We start from the raw sequence: 17,424 nt of genomic DNA, 5'->3' as shown, positions 1-17,424 counted from the left end.
ACCCAGCTTTATAAACCTTAATTTGATATAGGGTCTTAAATAAATATTCTATAGTTAAACTGGATGCGCTACATCGCTTGGATGTGAGACACCTCTAAAGGTATACAGTAACCTTAATTATCTCAATATGCTTGAGTTATTTAGTAAGTCGCTTAGTAGTAGGTGTTGCAGTCCACAAATACCGGCAAATTTGTGACTCGAGATTCACCATGATAATCTTTAAATGACCGTCCCACGCGCCACAAAATTTATTTTTAAACATACGCGACACACTGGTAACGCGAATCGAAGAGATAATGTTATACACAAAAGCATTGCTGAGTCAATGAATCTTGAAAAACTGACACTCCGAGATGAAGAGATGAAGAAAGAAGGAGAAAAGAATACCCTTCTATTGAGGGTAAGACGTCTAAAAAGTCCCCAAGTGCGTGGTCGTTCAAAGATTATCCTTGCGAAGCGTGTGGTAAAACGTTTACGCAATGTCACACTCTTCACACTCATAAAAAATATCATTATAAAATGTCAGAAACAGAAAAAACGGCCAAGAGAAAAATGCCCAAACTGCGGCAAAATGTTGTGTAAAACGACAGTTTATCGATACAGAAAAAAAGGATGTCCAACACCGAGGAAACGTCAGTTGAACATTCATGATCTACTTGCATAAACAGCGATGGGTCATGGGCGAAGAGGACCAATTGATCAAAGCCAAAATAAGCCAAAAATTTGCAAGGATAAAGAAAGAGGAGAAGCGCAGAGGTGGACTTTTGATATATGTTGACATGATGAAACAGATGAGCCCCCCAGCAGCTTGCTGAATTTATTCTCCAATCAAAGTAGCTGTGAGCCACTGAACTTGGAAAATAAATTATGAAAGGGTGTTATAAGGCATTGCTCAGTAAGGAACTACTTGTGACGTGAGAGCAGACTAGCTTTCGAACAAGTCCATAAAACCTTTTTCCATTCAGGAGTGTGTTGTGGTATTTGCAAAATGAAACAGTTCAACGTTAAGAAACTGTTTGTTACTCAGGCCTACCTACACGTTTTACGTTACATATATCTTTACATGTCTTCCTGGTGCTGTAGTCAAAACCGCAAGATCATTTTGTTTGGTCAAAAGTGATGTATAGACTCAGAGTAATGTCCAATGCTTGCTTATATCCAGCTCTCAGTTGGCTTAAGACTGTTAGATTCAAGCATGGATTTCGTTCGATAAAATCCTTTTAATAATTATTTATTAATATTTTCTAAATATATTGAACTAGTCAAGAAAGTTGACCAAAAAGTGAAGATTGGCCGATCAAGATGAACAGTGCTTTTATTGGGAACGTAGTTTTTCTTTTACACCAAATCCACTGAAACATTTACAGATTTACCATAAATTGTTTAAAAAGCCCATTTGGAAAGATTCCTTCTGTTCAGCCTCAACAGTCACCTTTTCCTCCTATCTTGAACCTTTGGCAACAGCATTTTTACTTCATAGTTACGTACTTAAGGTTGATTTTCTTGCAGATTGGTTGCCAGTGTAAGAAGAAATATTGTAAGTCTTGCCAGTGTGCAAGAAACAGCACACCGCACACCGAAATGTTTGTGCTGGGGAAGCGACAGATGCAAAAATATATCCCAGAAGGTACCGTAGAAAAAAGTATTGTAGTTAACTTTAGAGGCGTCTCGCATCCAAACGATGTAGCTTGTCTGACTTAAACTGTAAATATCTAAACCTTATATCAAGTTAGAGCTTATACTAAGCGCTGACTATCAAAACAATCCAAGAATTTTAACATAAAATGAATTGCCAAATTTTTCACGACTTCTAAACGTGAGCATCCGAATAGTCTTTTGGGTCCCTTTTGACAGCTACAAGTCAAAGGGAATTTGTTCATTTACCCTTAAATTTGGACAGTAGCTTTGACTTGTAGCTTTCAAAAGGTGATTTGGACGCTCATGTTTAAAGGTTGTAAAAGATTCGACGAGTTTTAAATTTCAAAATTCTTGGCATAGTTTGATAGGGAGCTCCAAATATAGTTTACGTCATAGAAAGTGCGGCGTATGGAGTTGTATTCACGAGTTGTTTGAGTCAAAAACCCGAACGAGCGAGGTCTTTTGACACAAACAACGAGTGAATACAACCCCGTACAAAGAAAAAACTCACCAACAATACAACCAAATGCAAATTTAATAGCAATGGAAAATATCGCAGTACATGTACATCAAGAAAATAAAGTGCTGAACGGAAAAATGCACTTACAAAAGTTTTTTTTCAAATGTAAGTACGATACCAATAAATAGGATAAACTTTCATTTAGTCACTGTCTGATTCAATAACAAAGTGACGTGCTTGTTTGGACCTTTGAGAATGCAAGGACAAAGTGGAACTTTCGTTCAAGGCATTTACAGAAATCTTAAAAGTTCCTCCCTGAATTGAAGCGCCTAAGAAAAGAGTCAAGGGCTGCTGTGTTGTGGAATTCTGTACTGTTTCAGTTGCATTCAGAGTCAAAGCACTGGAAATACCTACTCCTAATGGCCCCGACACTCCAGGGTATCCACTCAGAATGTTGGAAATGGTTGTTTGCATAAGTGACTTGTTTGTTTGTTGTCGCTCTGACAGAGTGCTGTAGTTGTTCAGACTTTGTACGTTCTTGTGCCCAGATATTTGCATAATGTGCGTTGGCGGTACTCCTTGATCACTCAGTTTCTGAATCATCCTTTTCCTTCCGCTATGATTTGTGAGATTTTTAGCATCTAATCCAGCTTTTTCTGCCATTATTTGCATAAGTGACTTGAGTTTGTTATTAACTCCCATGGGAGCTAACTTGAATCAAGGTTTTGTATTCACAGCTTTTGTAGTGTGATCGATTGCTAAATAAAACGGACTATCCGGAGTCTTCAAGTCATCTGGTCTTTCAGAAGCATAGAGGTCATAAGGCCGGACAGGATCTCTTTCACTGCCTACGACAGCAAAAATTTTTGGCTTTTGGATCAGCGCCTGTTCTTGTCTTCGTCTGTCTTTGGTTATACTCCAGAAGAACTGTTTGTTGTTTAACCATATAGTGTTAATAAGGGCCTCTGATGAAGAGCAACCGAGTAAATCTTGGCCTTACAGAATATCAGCTTCCTCGTCTGTTAGCATACGCGCAGCGTTTGGTTTATTTCCTTTCCCTTCTTTCTTTAGTTCCTTTTGCTTTGCAACTAACGCTTCTTTAGTCTTTCGGAACTCCTTTCCTTCCATAATGGTTGAGGAATAGTCTTTCTTTCTTAGAAATAACGATCAAAGCTTGAAACAGAAGACCTGAGCGATGTGGGCTCATGTTGTTCTCCGTCTTTCGTTCAAGCTTGAAGTAGAAAATTGGCGATTAACACGTCGAGATCTTTTGCAATAATATTTTTAATCTCTGTCAGCTCGTTCCTTAAAACTAATTTTTTTTTGAGCAACGAGACATCTCTGTGTGTTTTGCTTAATGTGCTCTTGTTTTCCTGATGCTGTACAAACTCGTTTAGGGAGCAACCAATCGACACAAATCTAGAGCTTTTCTCCGCCTTCGCCATTTCCGCGGAAAAATTTGGAGGCGGCGCCGCTAAAAAGTCGCCAAATCTGAAAAGCTATTTGAATGTAAACGATGCACGATTCTGATTGGCTCGGAAAGGCCTTTACGCTATCGTTGATTGGTTATACTTCCACACGTGAAAGAGCTGTACGCCATTCTGATAGGCTGTATAGGTTTTTTTCACATGTGAAAATAAAGCGTACAGATTTCTACAAATGAGCTTTATGGGATAAAATTTTCGTGTTACGTGTAATAAACGTCAAAACGGTATATTTTCCCAATAACTGTCATTATAAGGCCATCGCAATGAAATGTTTCGTTCCCACATCACCTTCTCGTCAAAGTGCCGGGTCAGTTGGTCTGTTGGGCAGAAAGGGTAAGAAAAACAAACAAACAAAACAATGCAATAGTAGCTCGAGTTATTGCTTCCCTACGTTTAAATTTTTTAGCGATTCAGGATTGTCGTTTCTGAAGTGTGCTTCTCATTAACAGATGTTAGGTTCGGTTGGGCGTCAGTCGTGATCAGATGACAATTTTGTAGCTACGAGCTAAGATTAAAATAAAGGTAATCTCACTACTCCCTTTATCCTCCCATGTTTGGCTTTGCAAACTCTCTCGATCCAATACATTGAGGATGTTAATCCTCAGATCCCCAAATTCCTGTTCCACTATTATGTTGTCTGGTCCTGATTAGTGCTTATGTCTTCGTCACACAGACGTTCTGACCAGTTCACAGAGAGAAAGATGAAGGAGTGTCTGGAGACTTCAGAAAACGAAAGATGTGAAGACAGCTATACCAAAGTGTTTCACACCCTACAAAGTTAGTTTACAGAGAAGGCTGAAGGAGTGAGGAAAACGAAGGATGTGAAGACAGTTACACGAAAGTGTTCCACACCCTGCAAAGTTAGTTCATAAAGAGAGGCCTGAAGGAGTGTCTGGAGTTTGAATAAAACGAAACATGCGGCGAAGACAACTATACCAAACTGTTTCACACCCTGCAAAGCCAGGCTTGTCGCTCTTTTACGAGGGGTGGAACTGGGGTTCGCAAAGCTATGAAGGGTCTTACACCAGTGAAAAAGAGCAAACGAGTGTTGTTGTTTTGTTTTGTTTTGACCCCACTGATTTCAAATGCTAATTCTCCTAAGAGATTGCCTTATATTTGTAGCGTTAGTAATAGGGAGAATTGAAGTCTTTGTCAAGACATCTTTTTGGAAGTGGTCAGTAAATGTATTCTCATTTATTTCCACAGCCTGCACTGCTCAGTTGCAAGTAATAGTTGTCTGTATCAGGACTTTCTTGCTGATTTGAGACAGTTTTTCACTTCAAAGTCGGTGAATAACCATTAACGGGAAAATATTTACTCAAGGCTGTCGAACTCCACTGCGGTAAATAATTGCTTCAGAATTAGCCGACTTCGTTTACAGTAGTTACATACTTAAAGTAGTTATAGCATTTATATTATTTGAGTAATAAAATATGTTTGAAAATAACAATTTGTAACTGGTTGTAATAGTTGTCGAATTTTCTTGATCCAGCTTACGTGAAATGGTTTTCTTGAATTCGGACTTTGTTCCTTTTCAGCTAGTCCCGTAAAATCCCCCCGCCCATGCTCCCACACAACCACCCACGCGGGCTCACCCGCCCTTTTCTAAGCAAGGAACTCTTTGATGTCACTGTTCCAACCAGTTTTGTAAAAGGGAGTCAAATTAGTTTCATTAGTTTTGTACAGTTGAGCTAATATCTTAACATGCAAATATAGTCACCCGTTCTGGTCAAAATTACATTAATTATTTTTACTAAAACAGAATTAATTTTTTTTAAATTTTTGTGGCGTCTTGTAAATAATTATATCTATTCTTCGAATTATTTTTGCATATTTTACATTTTAATTTTTACTTCTTTTAAGTCTGGAATTAATTTTACCTGTCTCAGATTTTTTCATATCTTTCATCAATTAGTTTTTCCTATGCACGAATTTCTTAGCAAATCCCATGCACCATTGAGGGCTGACTGGAATCCCACAAGCCAATGCTCGCCCTTGTTCAATATGGCGGCTGGTGCGGTAGTGTAGCAGCACTCGTAAGCTTGTAATTACCCAGGCAGTGAGGCCTGGGTTTAAATTTCGGCTTCGTTTTTTTTTTTCTTTTCCTCGTTCAGTCACAAATCGCCGTCTGGTCTCTAAACCGCATGCGTCACCTGTCCATGCGTACAGCACATGGAATCAACAGAAGTTGTCGTCGTGAAAAGTTAGCACGGTTCCATGATTTCTAGGGCGATGAAATCCCATACAAACGAACATACCGTTCGCGGTACACCAACACTAAAAGAAGTTAGGCGTTTTCGGAACTGGTCGGTCTGCAAGCCTTATGAGAGATCAATTTACGAGCCAACATTTTCAGTGAATTTATCAAGAATCAGGTTAAAAGGAGCTATCAACCGGGGCTATCAACTCTTCAACTTGATAAAAAGCATCTTCAGAAGCGTCATGGTATTTTTAGACGTGATCTTGAACCAAGTAAAATCCCAGCATGAGCTCAAGAACGTCTGAGCAACAAGAGTAGAAAGGTTAGAGAATTTGATTACGAATGTATCTGTACGAATACACCTAAGTAAAACGTTCTGAGAAACTTCGTAAAGTATAATAAAGTTGAAATCTCGAACTAAGCGATATTCTCTCGTTATTTTCTTCAAACAGAGTTATGTGTCTTTACAAGAATGAAACCTATGTAGCGAGTTATTGTAGATTTAGGCATGTGCTAAAACCCAGACGGTAGATTCTGGACGATAGACGATGGACGATGGACGATATCTCTGACATTCATTTATTTGCCACATTCATTTATTTGTCATTTAAATTGTCACACAATCTTGTCACGCGATGTTAAACTATTGAACAGCGAAAATTCGTGCCCTCCCCGCTCCCCTCCCCCGAGCAAAAATATAACTTATTTGGACTGGACAAATTATCAGGAAGTTCTGATCGCGGATTTTTAGTCACGCAATGTCACACATTCATTTATTTCTCTCGGATAAAGTACACGTATAAATTTTTCACACAATCTTTTGCTTTTGTCACGCGATGTCACCATGGAGTTTTGAAATATTGAACAGCAAAAATTCGTGCCCTCCCCCTCCCCCAGCAAAAATCTAACTTTTAAGGAATGGACAAATTATCACGGAGTTATCATCGCGGATTTTTTGTCACGCAATGTCACACATTCATTTATTTCTCTCGGACAAAGTACATGTATAAATTTTTCACACAATCTTTTGCGATCACTAATATTTATTCACGCGGAAAATCCTAAAGAGTATATCACGTGTTCCCTGTGAAGTGGTGTTAACAACTGTCTTACGTGAGTTTTAACAGTGGGGGATATTTTCCAGTCCCGGGGACTCTAAACTAACTCCTGATGGCCTTAGTTTTCAATGAAATGGACACAGGTAAAAGGAGCGCACGATCGGTGTTAAGCTTCTACGCCGAAATATAGCCGCACTTTATTTTAAGACTGAAAGACTAGACGAAACCGCTTTACGCGCATGGTGATTTTGAGCAACTATGGCTCGATTTGCCTAAACTTGGGGGATATTTTGAAGTCCTGGGGACTCAAAACTAACTCCTGATGATCTTAGTGTTCAGTGAAATGGACACAGGTAAAAGGAGCGTACACTCGGTGTCGAGCTTCTAGGCCGAAATATAGCCCCACTTTATTTTAAGACTGAAAGAGTAGCCGAGACTGCCTTACGCGCATCGTGATATTAAGACACTTTGGCTCGATTTTCCCGAACTTAGGGGAAATTTTCAAGTCCCGGGGACTCTAAACTAACTCCTAATGGCGTTAGTTTCAGTGAAATGGACACAGGTAAAAGAAGCGCACGCTCGGTGTCGAGCTTCTAGGCCGAAATATAGCCCCATTTTATTTTAAGAATGAAAGAGTATCCGAGACCTACTTACGCGCATCGTGAATTTGAGCCACATTGGCTCGATTTGCCGGAACTTATGAAATATTTTCCACTCCCGGGGACTCTAGACTAACTGGTAATGGCCTTAGTTTTAAGTGAAATGGACAGAGGTAAAAGGAGCTCGCGCTCGTTGTCGAGCTTCTAGGCCGAAATATAGCTCCACTTCATTTTAAGACTGAAAGAGTAGCCGAGACTTCGCTACGCGCATCGTAATTTTGAGCCACTTTGGGTGGATTTGCCGGAACTTGGAGGTTATTTTAAGGTCCCAAGGACTCTAAACTAACTCCTCATGGCCTTAGTTTTCAGTAAAATGGACACGGGTAAAAGGAGCGCACGCTAGGTGTCGAGCTTCTAGGCCCGAATATAGTCCCGCTTTCTTTTAAGTTGAAAGAGTAGCCGAGACCGCCTTACGCGCATCGCGATTTTGAGCCACTTTGGCTCGATTTACCGGAACTTGGGGGATACTTTGCGGTCCCAGGGACTCTAAACTAACTCCTGATGGCCTCAGTTTTCAGTGAAATGGACACAGGTAAAAAGAGCGCACGCTTGGTGTCGAGCTTCTGGGCCTAAATATAGCCCCACTTCATTTAGAAACTGAAAGAGTAGCCGAGGCCGCCTTCCGCCCATGGTGATTTTGAGCAACTTTGGCTCTATTTCCCGGAACTTGAGGGATGTTTTCCCGGGGATTCTAAACTATCTCCTGATAGCCTTAGTTTTCATTGAAATGGACACAGGTAAAAGGAGCGCACACTCGGTGACGAGCTTCTAGGCCAAAGTATAGCCCCACTTCATTTTAAGTCTGAAAGAGTAGCCGAGACCGCCTTACGCGCATCGTGATTTTGAGCAACTTTGGCTCGATTTAACCGAACTTGGGGAATATTTTCCAGTCCCGCGGACTCTAAACTAGCTCCTGATGGCCTCAGTTTTCAGTGAAATGGACACAGGTCAAAGGAGCGTACGCTCGGTGTCGAGCTTCTAGGCCGAAATATAGCCCCACTTCATTTTAACACTGAAAGAGTAGCCGAGACCGCCTTACGCGCATCGTGATTTTGAGCAACTTTCGCTCAATTTGCCGGAACTTGGGGGATATTTTCCAGTCCCGGGGAGTCTAAACTAACTCCTGATGGCCTTAGTTTTCAATGAAATGGACACAGGTAAAAGAAGCGCACGCTCGGTGTCAAGCTTCTACGCCGAAATATAGCCGCACTTTATTTTAAGACTGAAAGACTAGACGAAACTGCCTTACGCGCATCGTGATTTTGAGCCACTATGGCTCGATTTGCCGAAACTTGGGGGATATTTTCCAGTCCTGGGGACTTTATACTAACTCGTGATGATCTTAGTTTTCAGTGAAATGGACACAGGTAAAGGAGCGCACGCTCGGTGTCGAGCTTCTAGGCCGAAATAAAGCCCCACTTTATTTTAAGATTGAATGAGTAGCCGATACTGCCTTCCGCGCATCGTGATTTTAAGACACTTTGGCTCGATTTTCCCGAACTTAGCGGAAATTTTCCAGTCCCGGGGATTCTAAACTAATTCCTAATGGCCTTAGTTTTCAGTGAAATAGACACAGGTAAAAGCAGCGCACGCTCGGTATCGAGCTTTTGGGCCGAAATATAGCCCCATTTCATTTTAAGACTGAAAGAGTATCCCAGACCTACTTACGCGTGAATTTGAGCTTCATTGGCTCGATTTGCCGGAACTTACAAAATATTTTCCACTCGCGGGGACTCTAGACTAACTCGTGATGGCCTTACTTTTCAGTGAAATGGACACAGGTAAAAGGAGCTCGCGCTCGATGTCGAGCTTCTAGGCCGAAATATAGCCCCACTTTATTTTAAAACTGAAAGAGTAGCCGAGACCGCCTTACGCGCATCGTGATTTTGACCAACTTCGGCTCGATTTCCCCAGTAGACGGTTCGATTTGTCGAAACTTGGGGGATATTTTCCAGTCCCGGGGACTCTAAACTAATTCCTGATGGGCTTAGTTTTCAGTGAAATGGACATAAGTAAAAGGAGCGCACGGTCGGTGTCAAGCTTCTCGGCCGAAGCACAGCCCCACTTCACTTTAAGACTGAAAGAGTAGCCGAGACCGCCTTACGCGCATCGTCATTTTCAGCCACTTTGGGTCGATTTGCCGGAACTTGGAGGATATTTTAAAGTCGCAGGGACTCCAAACTAACTCCTGATGGCCTTAGTTTTCAATGAAAAAGACACAGCTAAAAGGAGCGCACGCTCGGTGTGGAGCTTCTAGGCCGAAATATAGCCCCACTTGATTTTAAGACTGAAAGAGTAGACGAGACCGCCTTACGCCCATCGTGATTTTGAGCCACTATGGCTGGATTTGCCGAAACTTGGGGAATATTTTCCAGTCCCGGGGGCTATAAACTAACTTCTCATGGCCTTGGTTTTTAGTGAAATGGACAAAGGTTAAAGGACCGCACGCTCGGTGTCGAGCTTCTAGGCCGCAATATAGCGCCACTTCATTTTAAGATTAAAAGATTAGCCGAGACCGTTTTACGCGCATCGTCATTTTGAGCAACTTTGACTCGATTTGCCGGAACTTGGGGGACATTTTCCAGTCCCGAGGACACTAAAGTAACTCCTGATGAACTCAGTTTTCAGTGAAATAAACACAGGTAAAAGGAGCGCACGCTCGGTGTCGCCCTTCTAGGCCGAAATATAGCCCCACTTCATTTTAAGACTAAAAGAGTGGACGAAACCGCTTTACGCCCATCTTGATTTTGAGCCACTATGGCTCGATTTGCCAAGACTTAGGGAATATTTTCCAGTCCCGGAGACCGTAAACTAACTGCTGATGGCCTCAGTTTTCCGTGAAATGGACAATGGTAAAAGAAGCGGACGCTCGGTGTTGGGCTTCAAGGCCGAAATATAGCCCCACTTTATTTTATGACTGAAAGAGTAGACGAAACCGACTTACGCGCATCGTGATTTTGAGCCACTATGGCTCGATTTGCCGAAACTTGGGGGATATTTCCAGTCCCGGGGACTCTAAACTAACTCCTTATGGCCTTAGTTTTCAGTGAAATGGACACAGGTAAGAGAAGCGCACGCTCGGTGTCGAGCTTCTAGGCCGCAATATAGCGCCACTTCATTTTAAGATTAAAAGATTAGCCGAGACCGTTTTACGCGCATCGTCATTTTGAGCAACTTTGACTCGATTTGCCGGAACTTGGGGGACATTTTCCAGTCCCGAGGACACTAAAGTAACTCCTGATGAACTCAGTTTTCAGTGAAATAAACACAGGTAAAAGGAGCGCACGCTCGGTGTCGCCCTTCTAGGCCGAAATATAGCCCCACTTCATTTTAAGACTAAAAGAGTGGACGAAACCGCTTTACGCCCATCTTGATTTTGAGCCACTATGGCTTGATTTGCCGAAACTTGGGGGATATTTTCCAGTCTCAGTGACCCTAAACTACATCCTGATGGCCTTAGTTTTCAGCGAAATAGACAAAGCTAAAAGGAGCGCACGATCGGTGTCGAGCTTCTAGGCCGAAGTATAGCCCCACTTCCTTTTAAGACTGAAAGAGTAGACGAAACCGATTTACGCCCATCGTGATTTTGAGCAACTATGGCTTGATTTGCCGAAACTTGGGGGATATTTTCCAGTCCCAGGGACTCTAAACTAACTCCTGACGGCCTTAGTTTTCAGTGAAATGGGCACAGGTAAAAATAGCGCACGCTCGGTGTCGAGTTTTTAGCCCGAAATATAGCCCAACTTCATTTTAAGACTGAAAGAGTAGCAGAGGCCGCCTTACGCGCATCGTGATTTTGAGCAACTTTGTCTCGATTTGCCGGAAGTTGGGGGCTATTTTCCAGTCCCGGGGACTCTACACTAACTCCTGATGGTCTTAGTTTTCAGTGAAAAGGACAGAGGTAAATGGAGCGCACTCTTGGTGTCGAGCTTCTAGGCCGATATATAGCCCCACTTCATTTTACGACTGAAAGAGTAGAAGAAACCGACTTACGCGCATCGTGATTTTGAGCTACTATGGCTCGATTTGCCAAGACTTAGGGAATATTTTCCAGTCCCGGAGCCCGTAAACTAACTGCTGATGGCCTCAGTTTTCCGTGAAATGGACAATGGTAAAAGAAGCGGACGCTCGGTGTTGGGCTTCAAGGCCGAAATATAGCCCCACTTTATTTTATGACTGAAAGAGTAGACGAAACCGACTTACGCGCATCGTGATTTTGAGCCACTATGGCTCGATTTGCCGAAACTTGGGGGATATTTCCAGTCCCGGGGACTCTAAACTAACTCCTTATGGCCTTGGTTTGCAGTGAAAGGGACACAGGAAAACTTTTTGAACGCTCACTTTCGAGCTTCTGGCCCGAAATATAGCCCCACTTTACTTTAAGACTCAAATAGTAGCCGAGACGGCCTTACGCGCATCGTGATTTTGACCAATTTCGGCTCGCTTTTCCGGAACCTGGGGGATATTATCCAGTCCCGGGGTCTCTAAACTAACTCCTGATGGCCTTGGTTTACAGTGAAACGGACACAGGAAAACTTTTTGAACCCTTACTTTCGAGCGTCTGGGACGAAATATAGCCCCACTTCACTTTAAGACTGAAAGAGTAGCCGAGACCGCCTTGCGCTCATCGTGATTTTGACCAACTTTAGCTGGATTTCGCGGAAGTTGGGATATATTTTCCAGTCCCAGGGACTCTAAGCTAACTTATGATGGCCTTGGTTTCCAGAGAAATGGACACAGCTAAAATGATCGCACGCTCGGTTTCAGGCTTTTAGGCCGAGGTATAGTCCCACTTCATTTTAAGACTGAAAGAGTAGCCGAGACCGCCTTGCGAACGTCGTGATTTTGCAGACACTTTGGCTGGATTACCGGGAACTTGTGGGATATTTTCCAGTCCCTGGGACTCTAAACTAACGCCTGATGGCCTTAGTTTACAGTGAAATGGACACAGGTAAAAGGAGCGCACGCTCGGTGTCGAGGTTCTACGCCGAAATATAGCCCCACTTTATTTTAAGACTCAAAGAGTAGACGAAACCACCTTACCTGCATCGTGATGTTAAGCAACTTTGGCTCCATTTGCGGGAATTTGGGGGATATTTTCCAGTCCCGAAGACTCTAAACTACCTCCTGATGGCCTTAGTTTTAAGTGAAATGGACACTGGTAAAAGGAGCGCACGCTCGGTTTCAAGCTTCTAGGCCGAAATATGGCCTCACTTCATTTTTTAACTGAAAGAGTAGACGAAACCTCTTTACGCGTATAGTGAGTTTCAGCAACTATGGCTCGATTTGCCGAAACGTGAGGGATACTTTCCAGTCCCCGGGACTCTAAACTAACTACTGATGGCCTTACTTTTTAACGAAATGGACACAGGTAAAAAGAGCGCACGCTCGGTGTCGAGCTTTTAGGCCCAAATATAGCCCCACTTCATTTTAAGACTTAAAGAGCAGAAGAAACCACCTTACGCGCATCGTGATTTTGAGCCACTATGGCCCGATTTGCCGAAACTTGGGGGATATTTTCCAGTCCCGGGGACTCTAAACTAACTCCTGATGGCCTTAGTTTTCAGTGAAATGGACACAGGTAAGAGAAGCGCACGCTCGGTGTCGAGCTTCTAGGCCGACATATAGCCCCACTTCATTTTAACACTAAAAGAGTAGCCGAGACCGCCTTTCGCGCATCGTGATATTCAGCACCTTTGGCTCGATTTGCCGAAACTTGAAGGATATTTTCGAGTCCCACGGACTCCAAACTAACTCTTGATTGCCTTAGTTTTCAGTGAAATGGACACAGGTAAAAAGAGGCCACGCTCGGTGTCTAGCTTTTATCCCGAATTATAGCCCCACTTTATTTTAAGACTAAAAGAGTAGCCGACACCGCCTGACGGGCATTGTGATTTTTGGCCACTATGGCTCGATTTGCCGAGACTTGGAGGATATTTTCTAGTATCACAGACTTTAAACTAACACTTGATAGCCTTAGTTTTCAGTGAAATGGACACAGAAAAAAGGAGCGCACGCTCGAAGTCGAGCTTCTAGGCCGAAATATAGGTCCCCTTCATTTTAAGACTAAAAGGGTAGACGAAACCGCCTTACGCGCATCATGATTTTGAGCCACTATGGCTCGATTTGCCGAATCTTGGGGGATATTTTCCAGTCCCGGGGACTCTAAACTAACTCCTGATGTCCTTAGTTTTCAGTGAAATGGAAACAGGTAAAAGGAGCGCACGCTCGGTGTTAATCTTCTAGGCCGAAATATAGCCCTGCTTTATTTTAAGTTAAAAGAGTAGCCAAGACAGCCTTACGCGCATGATGATTTTTAGCAACTTTGGCTTGATTTGATGGAACCTGGGGGGATATTTTACAGTCCCGCGGACTCTAAATTAACTCCTGATTGCTTTAGTTTTCAGTATAATGGAGACAGCTAAAAGGAGCGCAGGCTCGGTGTCGAGCTTCTAGGCCGAAATATAGCCCCACTTCATTTTAAGACTAAAAGAGTAGACGAGAGCACCTAACGCGCATCGTGATTTTGAGCAACTTTGGCTCGATTTGCCGGAACATGGGGGGATAGTTTACTGTCCCGGGGACTCTAGACTAACTCCTGATGGCCTTAGTTTTCAGTGAAAATGAAACAGGTAAAAGAAACGCACGCTCGATTTCGAGCTTCTAGGCAGAAATATAGCCCCACTTCATTTTAAGACTGAAAGAGTAGACGAGACCGCCTAACGCGCATCGTGATTTTGAGCAACTTTGGCTCGATTTGCCGGAACTTGGGGGATAGTTTACAGTCCCGGGGACTCTAGACTAACTCCTGATGGCCTTAGTTTTCAGTGAAAATGACACAGGTAAAAGAAACGCACGCTCGATTTCGAGCTTCTAGGCCGAAATATAGCCCCACTTGATTTTAAAACTGAAAGAGTGGACGAAACCGCCTTACGCGTATTGTAATTTTAAACAACTATGGCTCGATTTGCCGAAACTTGGTGGAACATTTCCAGTCCTGACGACTCTAGACTAACTCCTGATTGCCTTAGTTTCCAGTGAAATGGACACAGGTAAAAGGAGCGAACACTCGGTGTCTAGCTTCCAGGCCGAAATATAGCCCCACTTCATTTTAAGACTGATAGAGTAGCCGAGACCGCCTTACGCGCATCGTCATTTTGAGCCACTTTGGGTCGATTTGCCGGAACTTGGGGATATTTTCCAGTCCTGGCGACTCTAAACTAACTCCTGATGGTCTTAGCTTTCAATGAAATGGACACAGGTAAAAAGAGCGCACCCTCGGTGTCCAGCTTCTAGGCCGAAATATAGCCCCACTTTATTTGAAGACTGAAGGAGTAGACAAAAACGCGTTACGTGCATCGTGATTTTGAGCCACTAAGGCTCGATTTCCCGAAACTGGGGGGTATTTTCCAGTCCAGGGGACTCTACACTAACTCCTGATTATCTTAGTTTTCAGTGAAATAGACACAGGTAAAAGGAGCGCACGCTCGGTGTCTAGCCTCTAGATCGAAATATAGCCCCACTTCATTTTAAGACTGAAAGAGTAGCCGAGACCGCCTTACGCGCATCGTCATTTTGAGCCACTTTGGGTCGATTTGCCGGAACTTGCGAGATATTTTCCAGTCCTGGCGACTCTAAACTAACTCCTGATGGTCTTAGCTTTCAGTAAAATGGACAGAGGTAAAAAGAGCGCACCCTCGGTGTCCAGCTTCTAGGCCGAGATATAGCCCCACTTTATTTGAAGACTGAAGGAGTAGACAAAAACGCCTTGCGCGCATCGTGATTTTGAGCCACTATGGCTCGATTTCCCGAAACTTGGGGGATATTTTCCAGTCCCAAAAAGTCGACAGTAACTCCTGACGGCCTTAGCTTTCAGTGAAATAGACACAGGTAAAAAGGGGGAACCCTCGGTGTCGAACTTCTAGCCCGAAATATAGCCCCACTTCACTTTAAGACTGAAGGAGTAGACAAAACCTGCCTTACGCGCATCGTGATTTTGAGCAACTTTGGCTCGATTTGCCGGAACTTGGTAGATATTTTCCAGTGCCGGGGACTCTAAACTAACTCCTGACGGCCTTAGTTTTCAGTGAAATGGACACAGGTAAAAGGAGCGCACGCTCGGTGTCGAGCTTCTAGGTCGAAATAAGCCCCACTTTATTTTAAGACTGAAAGAGTAGACGAGACCGTCTTACGCGTATCTTGATTTTAAGCAACTATGGCTTCATTTGCCGACACTTGAGAAATATTTTCCACTCCCATGGACTCTAAGCTAACTCCTCATGGGCTTAGTTTTCAGTGAAATTGACACAGGTAAAACGAACGCACGCTCGGTTTCGAGCTTGTAGGCCAAAATATAGCCCCACTTAATTTTAGGACTGAAAGAGTAGACGAAACCGCCTTACGCGTATGGTAATTTTAGACAACTATAGCTCGATTTGCCGAAACTTGCGGGATTATTTCCAGTCCTGAGGACCCTAAACTAACTCCCGATGGCCTTAGTTTTCAGTGAAATGGACACAGGTAAAAGGACCGCAAGTTTGGTGTCGAGCTTCTAGGCCGAAATATAGGCCCAGTTCATCTTAAGACTGAAAGACTAAACGAAACCGGCTGAGGCGTATCATGATTTTGAGGCACTATGGCTCGATTTGCCCAAAAATTGGGGGATATTTTCCAGTCCTGGGGACTCTATACTAACTCCTGATTATCTTAGTTTTCAGAGAAATAGACACAGGTAAAAGGAGCGCACGCTCGGTGTCGAGCTTGTACGCCGAAATATAGCCCCACTTCATTTTAAGACTGAAAGAGTAGCACAGACCGCCTTACGCGCATCGTGATTTTGACCCACTTTAGCTCGATTTGCCGAAACTTGGGGGATTTTTTCCAGACCCGGGGACTCTAAACTAACTCCTCATGGCCTTAGTTTTCAGTGAAAAAGACACAGGTAAAAGGAGCGCACGTTCGGTTTCAAGCTTCTTGGTCGAAATATAGCCGCACTTTATTTTAAGACTGAAAGAGTAGCCGAGACCGCCTTACGCATATCGTGATTTTGGGCAATTTTGGTTCGATTTGCCGGAACTTAGGGGAAATTTTCCAGTCCCGGCAACTCTACACTACCTCCTAATGGCCTTAGTTTTCAGTTAAATGGACACAGGTAAAAGGAACGCACGCTCGGTGTCGAGCTTGTAGGTCGAAATATAGCCGCACTTCATTTTAAGACTGAAAGAGTAGCCGAGACCGCCGTACACGCATCGTGATTTTGAGCAACTTTGGCTCGATTTCCCGGAACTTGGGAGATATTTTCCAGTCGTTTGGACTCTAAACTAATTCCTAATGGCCTTAGTTTTCCGTGAAATGGAGAAAAGTAAAAGGAGCGGACGCTCGGTGTCGAGCTTTTAGGTCAAAATATAGCCTCACTTCATTTTCTCTCTCTACGTCTCCCGTCTCTTTAACATTATTTCACAGCACCTCCCTTCCGTCCATGGTTATGCTGACGACACCTAGATTTACCTTTCCTTCCGACCTTGTTCTATCCATTCGGAATTTAACGCTGTCTCTGTCATTGAAAAGTGCATCGCTGATGTCCGCTCTTGGTTTATTGGTAATCGTCTAATGATCAATGACGCAAAAACTGAATTTCTAATTATTGGCTCCCGTCAACAACTTGAAAAAACATCTATTGATTCTATTATCATTGGCGACACTGTCATTAAACCGTTAGAAAGCGTCCGGAACCTTGGGGCCTGGTTCGATGCTCATATGCGAATGCATGTTCACATTGGCAAGATTTGTAGCAAGGCTTTTCGCGGACTATACAACATAAGACAGATCAGAAAATTCCTTACCGCGCAATCCACAAAGACACTGATCCACGCCTTTGTATCTTCGCACCTTGATTACTGCAATGCACTTCTATTTGGTCTAC

The sequence above is a fragment of the Orbicella franksi genome, chromosome 8 (assembly GCF_964199315.1).
Source record: "Orbicella franksi chromosome 8, jaOrbFran1.1, whole genome shotgun sequence".
Classification (NCBI taxonomy): domain Eukaryota; kingdom Metazoa; phylum Cnidaria; class Anthozoa; order Scleractinia; family Merulinidae; genus Orbicella; species Orbicella franksi.
This window is presented reverse-complemented; position numbering follows the sequence as displayed.